This window comes from Panthera uncia, chromosome B1, assembly GCF_023721935.1.
Source record: "Panthera uncia isolate 11264 chromosome B1, Puncia_PCG_1.0, whole genome shotgun sequence".
Classification (NCBI taxonomy): Eukaryota; Metazoa; Chordata; class Mammalia; order Carnivora; family Felidae; genus Panthera; species Panthera uncia.
This window is the reverse complement of record NC_064811.1, coordinates 75,502,045-75,519,092: the sequence shown is the minus strand read 5'-3', so window position 1 is coordinate 75,519,092 and position 17,048 is coordinate 75,502,045. Positions and strand designations below refer to the sequence as shown.

General features: G+C 34.0%; 2 long non-coding RNA genes across 2 annotated transcripts in view; both read left to right on the top strand.

Annotated features, from left to right (window-relative positions):
* The window catches only part of LOC125922935 (uncharacterized), a 72,382-nt gene extending 56,393 nt beyond the window's left edge, over positions 1-15,989 (top strand). The window contains exon 3 of the long non-coding RNA XR_007457836.1: positions 15,828-15,989. This is a non-coding gene — a long non-coding RNA (uncharacterized LOC125922935). The remainder of the gene's footprint in view (positions 1-15,827) is intronic.
* On the top strand, positions 2,083-7,325 carry LOC125922936 (uncharacterized). Its single transcript, XR_007457837.1, has 3 exons — positions 2,083-2,160; positions 3,890-3,953; positions 6,912-7,325. It is a non-coding gene; the product is annotated as an uncharacterized LOC125922936 (long non-coding RNA).
* Positions 15,990-17,048: the final 1,059 nt, after the last annotated feature.

The window sequence follows — 17,048 nt, the reverse complement described above, 5'->3', positions numbered from 1 at the left end:
GACGTTGCACTGATAAACCATTCTACCACTTAGAACAGTTATTACTCTGAAGAATAGGTTATAAGACACAGAGGGCTAAACCATTTGAGTTCAGTCCTTTATTTATCAAAAATTTAACTACTCATGGCACATTTTCTATTTAAGGAAATAAATAATCTGAAATTTCTTAAAATATAATCAAAAGTCATTTGTGCTGCTTCTCTGACATCAAGAAATATCTACACAAACAATGAGGGAACACATGATATCATGAATTAAAGGTCACTTGAATAAGCCGTTAATTACAGATTTTTGAAAACAATCTCTACGTGTAGACATGATATGGTAACATAAAATATGGAAGACAGTTATGTGACTTAATTGTCAAAGAAAGGAAAACGTCAAGGATTTCCTACGCCGTTTGGTTCTTAAAATGTCTTTCACAAAAACATTAAGTACTCAGTCCACTGACACGCAGTGCACACTTATTTCCTAGGCTTGAAGCAAGACATTGAACATGTAAAATAAATGTTTACCTTTCTATAGATTCCAATGGAGGGGGAGAGGATGATATGTAAACAAATATACTAAATGTAATATGCAGATAGCTAAAGGTTGTATGAAGTGATGCAAGGATAATCAAGAAAGAAGCAACTAGTTGGTGGGTAAGACTGTGTCAGGAAGGCAACAAGTAAGGCCATCCATGTCTGTATCAAGGGACATATCAAACAAGTACATCTATCAAGTGACGTATCATCAAGTCCATATCAAGCAACTCAACTGATGATGAGCTATGAAACCCTACTGAAGCTCTGACAACATTTCCTCACAATATTTCACCCCTACCTACTCCCAACCCCCTTATCACAAGTGCAGTATTACTCAAAGTTTGGTCTTGTCTTTGATTCTGTGGACGGATAAAAACTTACATTTATTATCAATTTTTATCAATTTACTATTAGCGCTGTTTGAAACTTTCAATTTTTCATGTTCCTTTTCTTTTTAAGTAACAAATTAACATTAGTATATGATAATGATGTTTGTTTCCTTTTATATTTGCAGATTGTCTTGTTAGTCTCACAGTGCGTATTGCATGTTTTCAAGCAAGAATATTTTGGGACTGTTATTTTTTGACAATTAGACTTTAAAAGGCATATGGTTTATGGCTCAAATATGTGTTTATTCACTCAGTTTATTCAACAGATATACACTGAATGTCTGTTCTTTGGCAAATACCGTTCTTGGCATATGGAATAGAGAGTTACATGTGACATTTTAAGGTCCTTAACTTTGTGCAAATTACACAATAGTACTAGTAGGAAGGAAAAAGACAATAAACAAGAAAATATATAAATAACTAAAATCATTTTAAAAATAATAAAAGATAAGAGTGAAATAAAAATGAGTTCTGGGAGACTATATTACTGTTTTTTTCAGTGAAGGTGAAATGGCAAAGGAAAAATTTAATTTGAGACCTACCATATGGAGATCTGAGGCAGGAGGTTATATCTAAAAAAAGGAAAAGAGCCAGCTTTACTTTTTGGAGAAATATAAAGATAGCTAGGATGGCTAGAGCCTGACAAATAAGTGAGAAAATTATGAGGTGAAATTAGAATCTGGGAAGAAGCCAGATCACACTGGGCTTATGGTCCATGGTAATGAGCACAGATTTTATAATAAATTCAATGAATAATGTGTCATTTCTTTAATACCAAAGCAGATATATACTTAACTCCTGAAGAATTTGTTAAATTCAGTGGCAATTTATTTGTCATGTGTTTTCTATCAATCTGCATTACTAAAAAACTGGGCTTATTAAGTAAATATTTATTGCACATTATCAAAGCAAATATAATAAAATAATTATTTTATAAGACTATAATACATTATCATATGTTTAAGTTGATGTTGTATAATATAACTTGTTATTGAAGTGAAGAGCAAATAGTATATTATAAATTTTTAGTAAGTGTAAATTTATCTTAATACCATTACTTTCATTATATATCATTTTTATGCTAATACATAATGTGTTTAGTACAAATGGAATGCTGTTTAGAACTTTTTCATAATTTTGTTTATATCCAATTCTTCATTATCAGTGTGCTATTGGCCTCTGGGAACAGGGAATTGTGGGTTGAATGTGCAGCATAATCACTGAACCACAAAAACGCTCTCAAGGTAAGTTTCCAACAGCCAGAAAAACATACAGCATCCTATTTTTGTTCTGTATATCAAGTAGGCCAAAGAATACAACTGTAGACTCAACAGAGACACAACATATTCTATCTAGACAAAATTTTACAGGTCACTTCTGTAAAAGGGAATCTGATACAAGAATCAGACATGTATGTCTAAAGGCAGTATTTCACGCATATATTTATGAACTGGGGAAGTTACACAGCCAAAGATACTTATTGACAACTGGAAGAGTATAATTAAATTTCACACTCTTCCTTCCTGTAATCTTCCATATATTTTCTTTAATCTGAATTTTTGTTTATTTTGCTTACGAATGGTAAACAAACTTTGTGTTCTATTACGTCAATAGCCTAGTCCAAAACATCCATATGTCAGACCATCAGAACATTATCTGAGAAATTAAAGATTGTGACAGGGTTTCTTTCACACTGGAGAAAAAGAAGTGACTACATAAATATCACAGCAAGGGCAGAACTTCTTAAAAAGAACCAGTTGGAGCCATAGGATGCTATGGATATAATTCCAGGGACTACAGAACCATCCAACCTGTCAGGAAAGCATGCATCTCATTCTTGATTTAATCAATCAGATATTTTATATAGTTTAATCCTTCTACATTGATTTAATACAAAGAAAATGTTGTTAAGTTAGTAAAATGCTTGAAAACCACTGAATAATGAATTGATTAATAAAGAGAACATGAAAGAAAAATCAATTGGGGGATATCAAATAAACATGGGGGTTCCCGGAAGGGAGCTAAACCAGTTAGACAATAAAACAATGCTGTTGAGGTGGAATTAAACTGAGATATTGTGATGAGCTGCTGCATTCATGTTTGGTGGTACAGGTTGAGGTAAGATTTCTTAGTTGCTTCAGGTTATTACTATTATCTTCTCAGTGTCCTGTGGTGCCCTCGTCACTGGTGAACTTTCTCTTTTTCCATGCCAAATAACAGTGTGATCTCTTTACATTTGATGGAGTACCTGTTCCTAAATACCAGTGGATACTATACCCTGTCTAATATCCATAAATATTTTTTAAAAATCAATCGAGTATGGTTTATGTATTTCTTATTTGTAATAATATGTCATTGCTATGAATGTGCTTCTGCTTGTGACTGCAAAGTCCAGTGGGGAAATGTCTGAAGAAATCAAGCCCTTGACACATGATCTGCATGAGTTATCTGTCCATAAAGGATGTCTGTTTTGAGGAAATTTTGTTATTGTTCCAGATGGCAGTACTGTCATCTTGGCCACACCACATGTAGCACATTCAGGAATTATTCACTGTGTCTGGTGGCCTGGAAATGATTCTGCTATTGAAAAGACTGTAACAAAGTGTCAGCATATGCCAAGCTATTCAGCACTGTCCTCCAAAAGAACTTATTTTCCCATGGGAAGTTACCAAGAAGTTTTGGTCAACAACACAAATTTCTTTTACCAGACTTTTAAAAAAATATCTTAAATGTGTTGTTCTTTTGCTTGGCTCAGAGTCAAACTAGGTTTATGTCAAAAGGCAGTTATGACTGTTACTGTAAAATACTGGTAGTCTGATATTTTATTTTTGAATTTAAATAATTTGTGAATAGAAATGTGAAACAACTGGTCAACATTATTTGTCTTATTAATGGCAAAGATCTCAGAAACAAGTATATACTAGCCTTATACTAACCATCTTATATATGTTCTCTTATCATTTGAACTGACAGACTGAGACTTTACTAATAAGCTTATGGAGCTGAGAGAAGAGGAATCCTTTCTACTACAATGAAGGTCAAAGATCTTTGTTATATTATGTCCAGAGTGTAATGATTTCAGAGTATCCTAGCTATGCTGACTGACTTCAAAAGTCTTCCTTTCATGCTGACCTAACAATAGCAAATCCATTAGAAACATCCACTCTAAAGTCCTTTAACATTGAATTTCCACCTACACTTCTCAACACATCATCAAAGCCATCAAATGAAGACATGTTTTTCCTAGCAAAGTTACAATGGTGAAAGTGAAAATATCCACTATATACTCCATATAAAGATAGGCTCTCAACCAAGTGCCTACTCTATTGGTTAAAAGCTAATGTGGAATTCAGAATAAGGGCTAAAGAGTGAGGTTTAGGAGAGAAGGCTATTGTGATTTAATCTTGGTTGGCACAATTTCTGTTATCACTTATTGAGGTCTAGTTTGGTCATTTTAAGTGCCTTAATTGATAAACTGGAGGAGAAGGACAGGGATTTTCACAGGCTGCTGGATTAGGCAGATGTATGAAAAGTGATTATTCTTAAAATTCATAGGGACTGTAGTAGAATATAGTTGAATGTAGAGAGAAGGCTCAAAAGGGACAGTGCAAGAACATTTTTGAAAGAGTGAAGTTTAAAAGACAATGATCTCAACATGAGTAAATGATGAGGGTGGAGGAAAAATGTAGAAATGCACATGTTGGCAGAAAATAAAGGTCCACATGAAGAGATAAATGAAATTTCATAAGACAGGAAAACTCTAAGATACTGAATAACACATATTTCCAAGAGCTATCTAAGATTTACTATTTTAAGCAAAACCCTTAAAAAAGTTACTTAGCATTAATCAGTTAATTTGATAGACAAAATGGGTAAGTATTGACAGAAGAGCCAGTAGAAGGTAATTACTGGTAAATAACGAATGGATATTTTTAAAAAAAATTGTTGTGCACTTCTCAATCTGTCTCAAGTGGCAGGAGTCTGCAGCTGTCAATGATTTTTCTACCAAAGCAGCATTTAGGGCACTGAGTTTTCAGGATTTAAAAGAAAATGAATCAAGGATTTATTTACTTGAAGTTTCTATCTAAATAATTACATTTTAGGATACCTAAAATTACATCAGGACATTTAGCTTATAAAAAATGAACCCACAACAACCTGAATTTATGCTGATTAAGGTGTTTTCTAGGAGACAGTTTATCAAGCTGCAAAGTAGCAGAAACTGTCACTTTCCATCTGACAATGGAAATAGGAGAACATGCTTGGAGTTATAATTGGTGATGGCACAGGAAGCTCTGGGAAGCTCAAAATGCTTTACAAATAGTAATTCATGTCATACTGCTTTTACAGTGGATTTCTAGCACATCATAAGGAAGAACACAGGGAGATGCTGACTAATATGTTTCACGTCACAACACAACTATTAAAGGTCAAACACAAGGACCAGTGCACTTTGTGTAACTGATTATGTCCAAAAGAATTGTACAGAAGGATACTGATGTCATAAATTAGCATTTATGCTAATAAAAAATAGAATAATAATAGAAGTTTTATATGAAATTCTTGGTGTAAAAATTACCTCCGCCCCAACTTTTTGAGCACAGCTGTTACTAGAATACTTTTTTTAATCCTTAATTAATTTTCCCCATAGATGCCTTACATTTGTTAATTAATTTGCACAATACACTCCTGATTTTTGGGGGGAACAAAGTATGAAGTAAATGTACTGTGTAATTAGAGTGGAGATTGCAGATTATAGTTTTGCTATGATTGAAATTATTGTCAAAAATGTTGGAAAACTTCTGCAATGCATTTTGAAAGATTTAAATGCTCAGGTTACCAATTGGGCAAAGAAAAATTGCACCGAAGCCCTGTAGGACAGTTCTGCCAGTCTACAAGTCATTCTTTTAGTATTTATTGAATACTTATTATGGACCAGGGATTAGTTTAACTCTAGAGACACAATAAGAAAAATATAAAAAGTACCCATCTGGTAGGACCTTTTATCCTAGTAGGAGTCAGACAGCACATAAGTAAATAAATATGCAAAAAACATCACTACAGAAAATGATGAGATGGGAAGTAAATAAAGAGCCTGATGACGCTGGAAGTAATTGGGGAGGCCATCTGCAATGTTGCAATAAGCTGGAAAGGTAACATTTGGCTTGATACATGAAGAATCAGAACAAGGATGAGAGTAGGCTGATTAGAAGCCTCTTATATAATATGATTTCTCTAGTGTTTGCTTTCATTTCCTCCTATAATACATTATTTGTTGAGCATATATTTTGTGTAGTTAGGGAAGGATTAAGTGCCAGGAATATTGTCAACATGGAGTTGTAATGAAGCCAGGAGATACTTACAGTTTAAAAAGGAAGACAAAAACTTAAAGCAATGACAATAAAGATAGCCATTATTTAGATTAAGACCTTACTAGGTACTATGACGGCTATGACTAACCTAAGCTAGTGGTCGGGGCACCTAGGTGGCTTAGTCAGTTAAGCGTCTGACTTTGGCTCAGGTCATGATCTCATGTCTCGTGGGTTCGAGCCTTGCATTGGGCTCTGTGCTGACAGCTCAGAGCCTGGGGCCTGCTTTGGACTCCTTCTCTCTCTGCCCCACCCCTGCCCTCACTCTGTCTATCTCTCTCTGTGTTTCAAAAATTAAAAAAAAAAAAAAAAACATTAAAAACAATTTTTTAACCAGTCTATTGATCAATGAGCACAACTGAGAAAAAATGTTAGAAAAAAAGGAAGACTGATTTGGTAGATAGAATTCCAAAATGGCTCCCCAAGTTTCCCTCCTCCTAGTGCACATGACCTGCTTAATCAATCCACAGGACTGTGTACTTGGCAGATTTTACTCCTGTGCTTGGGTTAGGTTATATGACAAAACTGACTTAAAATGAATAAAAAGATTATCTGGATGGGCCTGATGCAATGATAAAAAACTTTAAAGAGCAGAGTGTTGTTTTTGTTTTTTTGTTTATTTCCAGTTTGTCACAAAAGAAGTCTAGGATTCTGTGACACACTGTTGTTTGTTTCAAAATGGAGGGACCACGATTCAAGGAATGTGGATGGGCTCTACAAGCTGAGTGGCTTCCAGCAGACAGTGAGCAAGCAGTGACCCCAGTTCTATAACCACAAGGAACTGAACATTGTCAATAACAAGAATGGACTTAGAAGTCTATAGAAGTTCTGCAGACAAGAACTCAGCCTGACTGACACTTTAATTTTAGCCTTTTGATACCCTGAACAGAGAACCCAGTTACTCTCTGTATGAGGTTGAAATATAGAACTATGAACTAATACATGGGTGTTGTTTAAGCTGTTATATTTGTAACCAGAATTTGTTATCAGAAACAGAAAACTAATACAGTGGTGGATAGTAATGATAAACCCTGCTCAATTAAAATTGGGTAGGGTCTATTTTTCATAATCTAGGCTTTTTTTTTTTTTGGCTTGAAATAGGAGTGATAAGTAAGAAAACATATATTTACTTAGACTTAAAATGCTCGCTACTCTCATAAATTAATTAACTCTACAGTAAACAACAATTTATTTCTTTAAATGCCTACATTCCTCATCTACTCCTTGCCTGACACATTTTCCTAGACCAGTAGCTTTTTAAAGAAGTCACTGTAGAAATTAATCATGATGAGCACTGAGCAATGTATAGAATTATTGAATCACTCCATTGTATACCTGAAACCAATATAACACTGTATGTTAACTATACTGGAATTAAAATTGAAAAATTAATAAAATTTAAAAATTAAATAAATATGAAGAGTAAAAAAATGAAGTCATGTACTTTGTACATGTACAATGAAGTCATTATACTTTGCACATTTTCTGATATATTGAACATAAGAAAAAATTTTATTCATGGTTGTTTTTCATTTGATAAATATTTAGTATTATCAACTAATTACTAGGTACTATGTAAGGCTAAAAGGAAATAGCAGTCAAAATAGGAAGAAATAGGAACAAAATGATGTCCCTACCCTCTTGGAAATTACATAATTATTGACAGATGAACGAATAACACATGGGTAAGTGAACTAATCAATTTCCACACACGTTCAAGTCTTTAATTGGAATTTTTAGAATTTAGCAGTTCATCGACGAATTTGGGGAGAAAAGGTGAAAAATTGCTGACAGTTTATAGCTGATCTCCCAGATTTTGCCCACTCTCACTGTCTTTATAGGCAACATTTACTTTGAAATGCCATCAAATCTATCATTGCAACAATCAAGCAGTACAACTGCTTTATTTCTGGCTTCTAAGTACTTTCACAAATCGTAATCTAAAACTTTAATCCAAGCTCTAAGTACAAAATAGGAAATAAAATTAAACCACTTTTAAAATTCTATACATGGACCAATATCTTGGTAAAGCACTGTATTGTAGAAAATAAATTGGTATTAACAAGGAGAAAATGGCCCTTAGCAAAATTTTTAGGTAGGCACAACATCTATTTATTGTCTTTTTTCCTTCCATCCAACTCTACATCAGCTTTGAATGTAAATTTTAAGGTTGACTTCTGAGTTCTGCTACTTGTTAACTCTCTACCCAGCCTGAAAATCAGGTCCAGTCAGTCCAAGTATATGGTCTCTGCTCTGGGGAGAGTCCACTGTCCCTCTCCCACATGTCTGAGCACCTGCCCTGGGCTGAGAACAGGCTGCTCCTGGGCCTCAGGAACCCTCACCTAATCAAGAGTCAGAGGCTTAACAACTGAACCAACCAGATGCTCCCAGATTGGAACTTTGGATTAATTCTTTAAAATAAGAGAATACAGGGATGCCTGGGTTACTCATTCAGTTGAGCTTCTGACCTTCGGTTTCATCTCAGGTCATGATCTCATGGCTCCTGGGGTTGAGCCCCACGTCTGGCTCCACACTGACAGTGCATGGCCTGTTCGGGATTCTATCTCTTGCTCTCTCTCTGACCCTCCCCAACTTGTGTGTATGCCCACCCCCCCCACCCCCCGCCAACTCTCTCTCTCAAAATCACTAAACTTAAAAAAAACAAAACAATAAAATAACAGAATACATATGAGAAGTTAATCATCTCTATACATAAACCTAACTCTGCACTCTACAAAATGTTGAAGAAAGCTTATCTTTTTAGATGACTTCTCCAATTTATCTGGTAAGATGTTCATGAGATGAAAAATTTTGTTTCTTAATAATGATGTCCTTTAATTTAAAATTTAGTAGAAAAACCTTCAGTCCAATGGTATAGTATTATTTACGTACATTAGCAGTATGATTGTTACTGAGACTCTTTATAACTATTATTTTTGAACTGATTCTTCCGGTAAAAAAAAAAAGAGTATTCAGAAATGCAAGAGCAACACAGCTTTATTCATGTTTTTGTTCCTTTAATTCTTCCATAAGGTGCATTTATTATTAGTATGTATTGCTTCAAGCAAATAGATATTTACACTTCATGCTCTGAGCAAACAATTTAACTTTGGACATATTGCTTATTAAAAATTGCAAGATCAAACCTAATGGTGAGAAGGGGGTCTGGGAAGGAAGGTAGGGAGCTGTGGAAAACAGTGGCCTTACATAAAACTGAAGATATAAGAACTCAGAAGTCAACAAGATGACAAGGATAGGAATGAAAATAGGATCCCAGAAAATACTGCATGTTAATATGTGATGAAAAAAGCAAGGAAGAATCAAATATGTTGCTTAGTTCTGAGCCTGGATCTCTTTGAGGATCTAACTGCCATCAGAAGAAATCAGCAACATGAAATGGAGGTGGAGATTACCAAGGAAGGATCTGTGGAGGAAAATGTAACTTGGGGAAAGACTTCTACATCTTTCCAGTAATAGTTTTAAAGTATAATTTTTAGTTGAGGTTTTCCCTAGTGATATTTAAAGCTATGTGGTTTTTTTTTTTTTTTTAGTAAATGAGAAACAATGTGAGACAAGATTTGACCTTACAAAATGTATACTATCAGTATATAATGAGTAAAAATAATCATTTTACCTTTTCTGCATTTAAAGCAAAAAAAGCAATTAACTTTATGTAATTTCTTCCACTATATTCATCTCTAGGATTATAAAAATTTCCAATAAAAAATTCCTTCCAGTATAAAAAAAGGTGTATTCTGCTTGTGAAGATATCAATCAATTTTAAGCAAAAAAAAAAAAAAAAAAAGTCTTAAACTCTATAATAAAATCGTAACAATAAGAACAGTTATTTTTTCAACTTCCATTAACTGACCACTTTTATTTGGTTTATATTCCCAAGGCCATTATGTTAAAGTTTAGATATTTGTAACATGGCTTTTGTTTTATTGTAGTAAAGAGAAGTACAATATTAATAATAGATTTTTGAACAGCTGGAATTAGTAAAACATGTCACATGCTGATTCATAAAACAACAAAGGGAACAACAGAAAACAATGAGAAGTTACTGAACCTATTAGTATAATGTATATACTCTTACAGGGCATATAAATACTTATAACTTTAGCAATAAAAATAATAAATTGGTTAATCAATATTTTTATCTGATGTAGATAGCTATTCTAGAAGGCAAAAATAGGAGTCACATACTTCTTTCTCTCTCCTATACTGTGCTTTTAAAGAATAGTTTTATATGTAAAGAGACATACAGAGGAAGAAACTTATTTGACAAGTGGAACATGGTTCATTAAGTCAGTCATCTTTCACTACAATGAATAGGACATTCATTTGTCATTCTGTCACTAAGTAGCTATAAGACATAGTTTCATAATGTTGGATTTGGGACATAAAAAAAAAATCTTAGAGTTAATTCTGTATGGTTAGAGTTTCAAAATGGCTACTTACAAGAATAGCTTAAAAGTGGAAATAATGGACATGCCAAAACTTTTATTGAATGAACCTAGCTTGATGAGTATAATTCATGTTTGAAATTGTTATCTTTTAAGCCAGATGTAGCATACACCAAAAATTTTTTTTTTTTTTTGTCAAAATGGGAAGTCCAAACAAGTGCTAATCTGAAAACACAGTTTCTCCGGGTGCCTGGGTAGCTCAGTCGGTTAAGATCTCACCATTCTCGAGTTCCAGTCCTGCGTCCAGCTCTGTGCTGACAGCTTGGAGCCTGAAGCCTGCTTCAGATTCTGTGCCTCCCTTTCTCTCTGCCCGTCCCCTGCTCATGCTCTGTCTCTCTCTCTCTCTCTCAAAAATAAATAAACATTAAAAAAACTGATAAAACCGAGTTTTTCTTAATGCAAAAGAGGGTAAAAAAAGACATTATTCCATAAACTTTCAATCCTTGGTCTTATTTTTTTTATTTACATAATTATTGATATTAATTTTGAAAATATACTTCATTTAGGAAATACATTAAAGCCCATTTTACTCCCATGTTCTTATTTGTAAATATGTGTTATTGTGTGATCAGTTTTACTTACTTGATAAAAAGGAATTTAATCTTAAAATACACACACACACACGCGCACACACACACACACACACACACACACACACACACACACTTATGTCCAGAAACTGACATGCTCTCAACATGTATCATTACATTAGCTGTTTTCACTAGGGCATGAGAATATCACTCCATGTTTCTCAGGTATAGGTAAACAAAATTTTTAATTGTTCTCTCAACAGGTATCTCTGCTTTTGCTCTAACAAGTCTTCCATTGGGCTAAATGCCCTGTGGGTAATGAGGAAATGCAGCATATTAATATAATTATTTTGTTGTTATTTAAATGGTGTCAATTACTACCAGTTTTCTACCCTTAAATCTATTTTCTTGCATGTTTTGGTGTATGGCCACTCAAAGTCTACATCCTTGACATTCTGTTGACTAGGTATAACCATATAAATAATTTTCATGCCATATTATTTATTTCATGGCATTAAAATCTGGTGAGAAAAAAATGCAAATAGACATGTTAGAAAGTAATAATATAAACAAATAAATGAAAACTAAATATTGTTTTAACAGAGTGAAAAGAGGGATTTAAACTTCTTATGGATTGGGAAAGGTATATGTAGAAGATAGAGGTAAATAATTTTCAAGAAAGGAAATAGCTCTTATTCATTCATTATCTACTTATTCAACAGGAATTTATCAAGCATTTATTGTTGCTAGAGTTTCTTGAAACTTGAGAAATAATAAAAGTTATGCTGCAATTGCTGACAGAAATGCAAGGTTTTGAAAAATATGAAAAAAAAAATCTCACACAGTATTGAGGGTTCAGCTAAGACTATAAAAAACATATATATTGTACAAAACTCTGTTGTGCAAATATTGCTAATATAGAATGTTAAATGATTGGAATAAAAATCATTGGAATGTGGAGTTCATTTTCAATGTTGACATAATGAGTTAAATGATTTTCTTTTCTTCTGACATTAATCCAGGAAAGTTTTGTATCAAGTCTAGACTTCTTCATTTACAGCTCCAGTGTTGTTGTGCCACAGACAGCAGCTGGAGTCTGAGAGAAACATGATAAATGTATGTTTTGAATGGTGTATAGGAGTATAATAATGTGGACCCTTTCAGCCTTGGGATGGACAGACAGAGAGAAAGTTTGTTTTCTCTTCATGGCAAAGATAATCATATTCTATGTGATCTATGGTATAGAAAAGTACTACAAAGTACCATAGGGTTTTTGAGGGTAGTATACGGTGATTATGGGAGCCTGTTGCTATAAGTAGACTAGGCAGAACTGAACCCACCCAAGAACAGAAAGATGCTTTTCCAATACTGAGGAGAGCTGCATGGAGATGAACAGTAGTGGGCACTTTGGCCGGAGACTAGAACTTGTACCAGTGGAAGCAGAAAGTAGTGGAGGAAAAGGACCTCTTGGTTTATGGGTGACAGGAGTGAGTGTGTGTGTGTGTGTGTGTGTGTGTGTGTGTGTGCAAAAAAAGTGGTAGGAAAACACTAATGGTGTGACTTTGGGAAAAATCTCTAAGACCATATTTAGCACAATGAAAGAAGTTTAACACCCCAGAAAGGCCAACAGAGTTTGGACAAGACATATCTCAGCAACAGTCATGGTGAATTAAAAACTCCTCCATTCTCCAGGTACCATATAAAGCCCCACTGAAAATCTTACATACCTAGACAGAGGGAAAGAACCCATAAAGTATTTATGAGATGGAATTTCCAACAACCTGTGGCCAGTAGAAGTAGAGCTAGATTTATCTTTATTTTATGAAAAATAAAATAGAATATTTCTTGTTCCCAAATGGTGTTATAAACCAAATTCAGACTCTTGTTGATATAGACAAATAATTTTGTTCAATGTGATATTTTTTTGTGGATAAATCTTTCTTAAACTTTTCTATACTGTCTTAAGCACCATAAATACACACACACAACACAATACAACACAAGTTTCCTTTTACATAAGATTCATTCATTATGAAATCAATGAATGAAATTTGCCTATTATTGTACCTGCACTAAATATTTTAATAGTATTTTTCATGCAACTTAAAGATGTGAACAAATGCCTGGTTCTTCCCCAACTACACAGATCTCATTGATCTAAATAATTATCACTCTTTATAAATCCTTACACAAAAGGACTCCATATCTTCAGGAATCGATTCCTTGCAAAAAATTTTAGGTGACCCCAGGAGCCTTTCTGAATTATTTTCCAAAGACAGTACTCATTTTGTGATCCATTCTTCTTTTGTAAATGACCATTACAAAGTCTGTGCATTTTTGCACACACTTTTCTCTGTAGGTGAGAACTTCAGGTCTCACCTTAATAGCTATTTATCTGGCAATTTTATGTGCTCCTGTGACCTATGAGAGAAAGCTTAAATTACGAACTTGGCCTTAGTTCTAGTTATTCTACTGATTCACTAGAAAGTTTGGACAAATGTTGTAAGTGCTACTCAACAAAACTTTTCTGTCATTGACTAAAATACAGATATATTAATGTTTGATGTGCACCTATTGCATATTAAATAATACCTAAAGAATTATCGCTTAATCATATTTTTAGATACTTAAATAATACCTGATTATACAGAAGGAAAAGCTAATTAAAGTAAACTGCAGACTATACCTATAATTGTAAATAATTTTCTAACACTAAATAAGAAATATATAACTATGATGAAATATAAACTGAACCCTCTCACCAGTTTACTATGTATTTTTGGATGAATTGTATTTATCTTTATCTCATTCCTTCAATTTGTTTAATGGAAACATTTCTTGGTGAAATAGTAGTGGATAGATTACTAGGTTATCTTTATTCCTGCAACCATCGAGAGACAAAACATCATACATTCTCAAAAGCAAGTGTTTTGAACTGCTGATTTTTCACGTAAACTATTCTAGCTGGTTTACTATATTTTAGGTCTTCCAGTAATCCACAAATATACCCTGCGTTTAACTATGACATCACATAAAAAGATCATGAAGTGTGATCTGATATCATTAAAGACATCTATTACTTCAGCAACAGAATTTTCTGCAAATTTAAAATATGTCAACAGAAATTAAAAACTAACTTGACTATTAAATTATCCAGTCATCTGCCTCTCCTCTCGCACCTTTTGACTTTCCTGTGCATAAATGCACACATCAGTAGTGAATAAATATTTGCTACAGATATTCATCTGTAGATGAAATACTTGTAATGCCTTCGACAAAGACACTGCATGAATTTTCAAAAGAAAACTTAGTCCCGCAAGTCTCTGGAGCTCCAGAAATTAATAGCTCAAGGGGTATTTTGAACAAATACCATCAGTTGAAGGAAGTAATGTGCTCTTCAGTTATTGTGGGTCTCAATACAACAGCTCCACATTTCAACCTTTTCAACTGGTCACTGTCACCTACCAGCGGTTTGCTATATTGTAATAAAATAACTGACCTGTTTGGATCACTTGAGAATTCAGATTTACTTTTTTAAAAATTTCCCAAAAGTAGCTAGTTCACTCAGAGGAACATACTGAAATACGTGGGTAGGAGATGAACAAGATATTGTAAGATACAATCTGCGTTTTTAAAATACTGATAATTAATGTCTAGAAGCTTGGAAGTTTATGTACAAACATTGCAAATAAAACCATATTTATATCACTGAATCTTGTCTGTGTTTACTACCAAAATTAGCTGTTAGTATTTATGAAAAATGTGCAACTATCACCAAAATGTAAATGTTACAAATATGAAGTTTTATAAGTAACAAAGTATCTGAAATAAAACATATTACTATATGAATATTATACAGATGTATAATCATTTTGGAATACAACATAGGTTAGTAAAACTTTTTTCAATATATATATAAATAGCACCAATGTATATTATATAGATTTACTCAAGTAATTTTGTAATGTGTCTATCTAAGAAAACATGTCAAATATATACAGATTGCTAGAAAAATAAATCATCTCTTAATACTCATAATAAAAAATAACCATGAATCAAGAAGAAAAGTATAAATTACTGTAAAATGTAAATACTGAATTCTATACCTGTCTCAAAGTCTTGGATTTTCGCTACATAGAAAAGATCATCTTGCTTCTTTTTAGAAGCTAATCATATACAGTATAATAGTGTTAAGTAGGGTGGAGACTATAATGGCTTGGTAATATCAAAGAAAATAGAAGTCCTTCTTAGACTGAAATAAAAGTTGCTTATTAAACCATGGGAAAAGGTGGAGAATAGAGAATGGAGTTGAGCAGAAAGGCAAATGAGAATGATGTAAGTAGCTAGAAGCTGGAAATGTGGAGTACACAGGAGGATATCAGAAACAAGAAAAGACAAAAAAAATTAAATAATTGAAAGTACTTTTTTTTTTAACAGGAACTGTTTTTGCTATATTTTAGCCAAGCCAACCCTTTACTTGCTCTTGACAATTGCTTCCCCCCAACTCCCTCACCACATGGTCTCAAACTTCCTTTTTTTGAAATAGTGTGGTCCAGAAAGAATGCTGTTCCAACTGTTCTAACCTCCCAAGTCAGAGTGGACTCCACACCTGCCAGAAGAGGAACTAGTCTATGAAAATGTAAGTGTTAAGGAAAGATGTATCTGCCGATGTCTCCCATTTGATAGGTAGGTTACAGTACTTAAGATATTGTCTAACTTGTCATCCCATCCTTGTGTCATCCCAACACAAAGTCAGAAACACTTGTTTTCCCCCTTCCTTGATTTCTATCAACCATTTTCAACTCAACGCTTGGCACAGGTGGCATGGAGGTGATAGAGGAGGTTATTATAACTCTCTTTACCTTGAGAAGTAAAATCTAGTGCATTAGTTTTTTGGGGCTGCCATACCACACTGGGTGGCTTAACCAACAAAAATATATTGTCTCACAGTTCTGGTGGGCAGAAAACCAAGATCAAAATGTCAACATGTTTGGGTGTCTTCCAAAGCCACCTTCTAAATGCTTCCTCATATGGTCTTTATTCTGAGTTGGCACATTTTTTTTTTTTAATTTTTTAACATTTATTTATTTTTGAGACAGAGAGAGAGAACATGAACAGGGGAGGGTCAGAGGAAGAGGGAGACATAGAATCCGAAACAGGCTCCAGGCTCTGAGCTGTCAGCACAGAGCCTGATGGAGGGCTCGAACCCACAGACCACGAGATCATGACCTGAGCCGAAGTCGGAAGCTTAACCAACTGAGCCACCCAGGCGCCCCCTGAGTTGGCACATTCTTGATGTTTTTCTAGGTGTCCAAATTTTCTTATAAGGACCACTAGTCAGATTCCATTAAGGGCCTACCCTAATAGCATCATTTAAACTTAATTACCTCTTTAAAGTCTCTATTTATAAAGACAGTCACAGTCTGAGATACTGGGAGTTAAGACTTTAACATATAAATGAGGGGAGGCACAATTTAACTCAATACCTAGATGCCCTGATACCAGATGGTGTAGGATGACTTTTTCCCTCCTTTCCCTGGTGCTTTTGGTTCTATTTTTGGTGGGGCCTAACTTCTACTCTATGTTTATATTTTATTGTAGTCCTTTCACCTGCTGTGCTTATACTCACTTTTTAAGGTATATACTAGTAGTTACTGTTATAAACACATGCCTTGACCTAAATCTAAACATGTCAATCCATCTGCTGATTAAAGACATGGTATGGTTAAATGGTGGCAGCCATTTTAATTGTAATCTAATATTACTT